At 32.7% G+C, this 7253-nt stretch overlaps 1 pseudogene across 1 annotated transcript; it reads right to left on the reverse strand.

The window, feature by feature from the left end:
• Positions 1-1213: 1213 nt before the first annotated feature.
• Positions 1214-5470, reverse strand: LOC145802945 (putative LRR receptor-like serine/threonine-protein kinase At3g47570 pseudogene; annotated as a pseudogene). Its single transcript, XR_014344785.1, has one exon. The product of XR_014344785.1 is annotated as a putative LRR receptor-like serine/threonine-protein kinase At3g47570 pseudogene (transcript).
• Between the last annotated feature and the right edge of the window lie 1783 nt (positions 5471-7253).

A 7253-nucleotide genomic window follows, 5' to 3' on the forward strand; every position in this document is an offset into this window, starting at 1 on the left:
TATCTAATTTAACTAGTATGAGTTGATTAAATGAGATTGTATGTATGTTGGTAGTGTTATTATTGTTGTTTATTTAATTTAACCAGCAAGAGTTAATTAAATAAAATGGAATTGATGCTTTGTTGGAGATCACATGAAATGTTTAACTATTTAATTTAACTGGGATAGGTTAACTGAATAGGTTGAAAATGATGTTCTGTTGATATTTGGAGCATGTTTATTTATTGATATTAACTGGTTGGGGGTCAATTAAATAAATTGGATTTAAGGGATTAATTAATAAAATCATAAAATTATGGCATGGTATGATTTTATGTATTGTATAGTATCATTGTACCCACATGTCTTTAATATTATAATATGAGATTGCTTGGTGAGCTAATGGTTTGCTCACCCCTTAGTTGTACATGTGTACAGAGAATATTTTCAGACTTGAAGATCAAACAACTGGTTTTACCATTTTATAGTTAAGTTGGTGATGAGTCATAGTACTCATATTTGTATGTATTTGGCTTATTGTTGTTCTTTGTTAAGGGCAACACTCTTTCATTTATTGTAAGCCTTTGGGCATTATGTTTGTAAAAAAATATATTATATTCAATGTAATATACGAGCAGTGGGTTTAATAGTTTTCATCAATGGTATTTTCTTGTATTGACTTGTGAAGAGTAAAGAAAATGTTTAGCGAAAAAAGAATTTTCATAATTAATTGAATGAGAATGAGATTTCTTTCAAAAACCTCAGGCTTAGGTTAATTAGTTTTCGCTTAATTAATCTTTCAAAATCAGGGTGTGACAAGAAGACCCACCTCCACCATCGATGAAGCCCTCTAGCAACAACCCTCTGCCACCGCCAACTCCTCCATCGTGACACGCCCCCCTTCTCGCACCATCACCCATTGTCACTGCCATCGCCGTTGCTTCTTCTTCTTCCTCCTCCTCCTATTCGCCGTTGTGAACCCTAGAGTCTTTCAAGAAATCCAAAAATGGAGAAGGCAATGGAGTCTTTGAATGTAACCAATGAACAATCTGAGATATTCTCCTATTCTACCGCTTTGATTTTCACTCAATTTCATTGGCAATTTTGTGTCTCAAATCTACATAAATGCATACATTTTTGTGCAAATTTGTTCTTGTATGATTTGTGGATTTTGTTGAGTTTTTGATGATTGAGACAATAAACCAAAATACATAAAAGCATATATATATAACATATAGAAGAAACCTTAACTATTTATAAATATTTGATGACAATTTCACAAGTACAACCACTTTCATGTATTTCCTAGCTTAACAATTACAGATTCAAAAAACAAAAGGAGGGAGAGAAGAAAAGTGAGGGAAAGAAAATTCTAGAACATCAATCCTAATGCCTTTTTCCCCTAACCCCAAGAAATACATTTCTAATCTTGTGTAGTTCCTTGATAACTTCTTTTACACTCATTCTCTCATTTGGCATTTCAACAGAACATGAAACTCCAATTTGAAAGACTGGTACAAGGCAAGTCTCCAATTTAGAAATGTTGGTTATACTACATTGCTTGCTCCTACTTGGCTTACTTGGCTCCTCTTCCATTTCCAATATGATTTGGGGATCAACAATCTGCATTACTTGCTGCGGAAGACACATTTTTACGTAGCCATGGAGGTTTACATTGCCCGTAAACATGTTATTAGTTGGTCTTTTTCCTGTGAACATTTCCAAGAGTAACACTCCATAACTGTACATATCACCTTGCGTTGATACCTCCTCACCCATACCATACTCTACAACATGAAATAGTCAAAAAAATGCCCAAATTTTTTAATTTTAGTATGATTGTTGAGCCAGTAAGTTGTGTTTCTTTTGATGAAAAATAAAATAAAATAAAATAAACACTTCAACATGTCAAAAGATAAAATTATCTCGAGGGTTAGTATCTATGTTCAGATATCATAGGTGTAGGACAATAGTTGATATAATTTGTTGTGGTTGCTAAACAAACAATTAGGCAAAGTAAAGGAAAGTCATCTCTAACATCACTAAAAGGAGGTTTGATTTCTGTATAATCTTGTTGTTGGTTTATAGTTCACCGTAAAGTTAAAATAATGAAATTAAATAATATTTCTTAAAAATTCACAATTTTTTTAGTTTTGGTATGATCATCAAACTAGTAAATTTGATCTATTTTGATAATAAAAAAATTAAAAAAAACCTTCAACATTTCAAAAGATAAAAATTATCTCAAATACCATAGGTGTATACAATAGTTGATATAATTTCTTGTGGTTGCTAAACTAACAATTAGGCAAAGTCAGGGAAAGTCATCTCCAACACCACTAAAAGGAGGCTTGATTTCTATATAGGCTTCGTTTGGGAAGTTGCTATTTTAGTATGCTATTTTAGTTTTTGGCTATTTTAGTAAGCTAAAATTTTTGTGTTTGGGAAGATGATTGGATTTTTTTATGGTTGGATGTGATGTTTGTGAGAGAAAAAGTGAAATGATTATGGGTTTGATGTGATATTTTGTCTTATTAGCTATTTTAGCCTATTTTATTTTTTTGTGAATTTTAGCCTAAATTAGGCTATTTTTTTTCTTCCCAAACACCCCCATAATCTCATTATTGGTTTTTAGTTCACCGCAAAGTAAAAATAATGAAACTATATAATATTTCTTAATCACTTTCAAAGTAAGAAATAATAAATCTAAACAATTACCTGGGGCAACATAGCCAATTGTTCCTCTAATCCCAATCGAACTTGATTGCTGATGATTGGATATTCCGGTGGTTGCTGAAAAAATCTTTGCCAAGCCAAAATCACTAACATGGGCACACAAATCACCATCAAGAAGAATATTACTTGGCTTTAAATCACAATGAATGAAAGTCATTTCACAATGATTGTGAAGATAATCTATTGCCGAGGCCACATCAATGGCAATGTTTAGCCTTTGAACAAAGTTCAAGTTTTTGGGTTCCTGCTGTTTTGAAAGACTTGAGTGTAACCAGCTCTCTAAACTCCCATTTTCCATGAACTCGAAGACCAAAGCCTTGAAATCATTTCCTCTAAAATCAATGCTTGAGCAAGATGTGATTATCTTGACAAGATTTCGGTGGCGAATGTTCTTCAGTGCTTCACATTCTGTTATGAAACTCTTGTTTGCTCCACATTCGTATAGGTTGAGTACCTTCACAGCCACAATTTGTTCATCAGAGTTGAGAATCCCTTTATAGACACAACCATATCCTCCCTCACCAATTAAGTTGGATGGAGAGAACCCATTTGTTGCTTGAAAAAGTTCTCCATACGAGAGTTGTGGATATTGGTTTTTCAAGGGTGAGGCTAAATTGACTCGCTTCCTTAACCTTCTGTTCCAGTAAAGAATAGCTAGAATGCACAATGATAATAGAACAATAATGAGAGTAACTATTAGAACTATTAGTCTATGGTTAAAAGGTCGTTTTCTTCCATTTAAGACTTCCATAGGGCATGCAGGCAATTGCAATAGTTTAATTCCTCCACAGAGCTTACTGTTTCCAACAACTGAGAAGGCACTAATATTTGTGAAAACTCCTCTGTTCGGAACTTCACCATCAAACATATTATAGGAAAGATTGAGATATTGAAAGAATGGAAACACCTCAAAAAATCTTGGAATCTGTCCAGACAAGTAGTTCGTAGAAACATCCAATTCTTGAAGACCTCTCAATTGTCTGAAGGACATCGGAATTGTGCCATTGAAAAGGTTACCATCCATGTAGAGCAATTCTAAAACTTCACAATTGCCGAGAGTAGCAGGGATTTCTCCAAATAATTTGTTTTTTGATACAAATAATTGACCCATATTTATCAAGTTACCCACTTCTTGTGGTAGTAGTCCTGTTAGGTCATTTTGACTTAAGGATAGAATAATGAGGGAAGTAAGACCAAAGATTTGATATGGTATAGCTCCAGTGAGATGATTGTAATCAAGAAAGATGTTTTCTAGATGGGTGCAATTGCCTAAAGAAATAGGAATGCTTCCCTCAATCATATTTGTTGATAGGTAGAGAGCACCAAGCCTAGTCAGGTTTGTAAAAGAGGATGGAATCTCTCCAGAAATGTTATTTATATCAAGCTCGAGAGTTTCCAACATGGAGAGTTTTCCAATGGAATTTGGAATGCTACCTGTTAGCATGTTTTCACCTAAAAAGAGTTTTTGCAAATTTACAAGGTTCCCAATACCAAGAGGTATGCTTCCAGATATATAGTTGCCTAGTAGAGCGAACCAAGTGATCTTGGTGGAGAAATTGGCAATAGAATTGGGCAACAAACCTTTAAAATGATTTAGAGTCAAATCCAAAAGTCGGAGATTGGAACAATTGGATAAAGAAGTGAGAAAGCTTGTTAATTCAATGCCTTGATTTGTCCCAAGTGAATTCTCATAAGCACCTAAAAATTCTAAAGCATCAAGGGTTCCAAAATTCATAGGCATCGACCCAGTAAATGCATTGCTCCCAAAATTAATTTGCACAAGTCTCGTAGCATTGGCTATTGACGATGGAATTTGGCCATAAAATCGATTGCTTGCAAGCAAAAAAATTTTCAAATTTGGAAGGGCGAGGCCCAAATCCGGTGGGAGAATTCCATGCAGTAGGTTGACAGCGATAGAGATGAAATAGATTGATGAGATGTTGTAAAGTGAAGCAGGAAACATACCGGACAAATTATTTCCCGACAGCTGAAGAAACTCCAACTTGGAAAGCTGCCCAAGTTCGATGGGAATGCTTCCGTCTAAATTATTGCGGGTTAGAGAAAGCGCACGTAGACTGGAAAGGTTCCCAATCGATTGTGGGATAGTTCCAGTGAGATTATTTATGGCAAAATTCAAATAAAAGAGCTTAGACAAAGAACCCAGATCAGCAGGAATTTTACCTCCAAGATTGTTATTAATTACGTAGATGATTCTTAAGTCTGAACAACGAGTCAAACTGGCAGGAAATTCACCTTTGAAAGAGTTATTGTTAAGAAAAAGATATTGCAGACGAAACAACCGGCCAATTTCTGGAGGGATTTCACCATTGAAACTGTTGTTTCCAAGATCAATCGTCCTAAGGAAGGTGAGGTTCCCAATGTGAGGAGATACAAAACCCATCAATGCCAGAGATGAGAGGTTTAGGCTGGTGACACGCTGATGCTGACGGCCACATGACACTCCTTGCCAATTGCAAAAGTGAATGGAATTATTCCATGATCTGAAGACACTAAGTGGATCTCCTGGTATCAAATCTCTGATTGCAAGTAGAGCCTGATGGTCTGTCTCGTTTGTGAGAATGAAACTGGGGTCACCCTTGGCAGCTGTAATCAGTTCGAGAGAGTTCATGAAAAACAAAATGAAACAAAGTACAGCCGACGTACTAAGTAGACAACTGAGAAAGGCTGAATTTGTTTGCTCCATTTGGTGTCAAAAACAGAATATTATTATGATGAGAAATGGAGCTGATCAACTTGTATACACCAATGGATAGCCAAATATATGTATTTATAGATCCAATTGGGACTTTCTTTTCTTTTCTTTTCTTTTTTTAGGTGAATTGCACTAATAGTTAATTTGAGACTTGTGTCACTTTAATACCTTATGATATATTTGACTATTAATTTTGAATCTCGTTCTAAATAAAGACAATTGAAGACACATTTGCACCATTTCAAGGGCAAAGTTATCAATTTGATAAAATATAAACTAGTTTGAAAAAAATAAATGTCAAAAAATTATTTTAAAATTTTTTAAAATTATTTTTACCCACCAAAGATAAAATTATATAAAAATAATAAATCTTTTACATTTTTATTTTTTTACCAAATTAATTTTTAATATGTGTTTGAATGATGATCATATAATAGGTGACTTTTTTTGTTAATGTTTTTGGATGGTTATCATATAATAGATGGTTGTATATTTTTGGATGGTTATAATGTAACGGATAGTTATTAGGTTTTTAATATGTAATCGATATGTTTAATATATGAAATGTTTTTAGTTTTGAATTTGTTGATTAGATGGATTGGTTTAATAATGACATTAAAACTGTCGCCATGTTTGACTTTTGAAAAAATAGAAACTAATTTAACAAAAATAAATACAAAAAAAATATCTCTACCCTCCCAAAAGATAAAATTATATAAAAATGATGTATTTTTAATTCTTTTTCACTAATTCAATTTTTAGTTTCTTAGAAAAAAATTTGGAAAATAGATTCTGAAAATCAAACCAAACCAAACCAAACAGAACTTTATAATAAAAAAAGTTCCAACATTATTCATTAAAAAAAAGGTCATTACATTTTAAACAACATACAAGTTAATCAATCAAAAATAAGTTGTATGACGACTTTGCCCTTGAAATTGACCATTTGGAAAGGAAACATCTTTAATTGATTTTGTTTAGAACAAGATTCAAAATTCAGAGTCAAATGTATCATAATTGAAAACTAAAAGACTAAAGTGACACAAGTCCAAACTACAAGGACTATTAATGTAATGTGCCATTTCTTTTAAAAAAATTCTTTTCTAATGCTGTAAATTGTTAATGAAGCCATTGAGTTAGTTGATAATATCTAGTAAATAAAAGTATGTATAGTTTTTTTAAAAAATAAAAATAAAAATAAAAAAGAAGTGGATAAGAAGTTATTTGTTTGAACAAGTCAAGAAATTAAAAATAATTGTTTGTCATCAATTTTATCTATCTCAATTTGATTTCATGTATTTTGAAAGTGTAAATCAAACACAAAACATGCAGCGGATAAAAATAATTGGATCATACCTTCTTGATGATAGAACCTTGTGGATAAATCACGTGCTTCAAAAACTGATAAAACAACCCAGCAGTGGAGTAATATCACAGATTGAATATCACCCACACAACACACAGTGCAAAGGACTTGATTGTTGTTTTTGGGAGAGAGACAGTATATGGGTAGAAACAGATCATACGTTGTTTCTGACTTAATCACCCATAACCATATATCAGATATATAATATATTATTATAATCTATCCATATCAGTTAAAACTGATAATATCTATATCCTGAGTGGTTATCCTAAATAGGTTTGAAATTGAATTCAAACCTATTTGGATAAGGTTCAAATTCAAATGGTCATGCCACATGGGCGACCATTACTAACAGAAAGAGTTTTGAATAATGTACAAAACACAGAAAATTGAGATAGATAACATTGATTTTCATATTTGTAAACTCAATCTTCTGTGTTTTGTACATTATTTAAAACT

This window comes from Camellia sinensis, chromosome 11 (assembly GCF_055761805.1).
Source record: "Camellia sinensis isolate YWXY chromosome 11, ASM5576180v1, whole genome shotgun sequence".
NCBI lineage: Eukaryota > Viridiplantae > Streptophyta > Magnoliopsida > Ericales > Theaceae > Camellia > Camellia sinensis.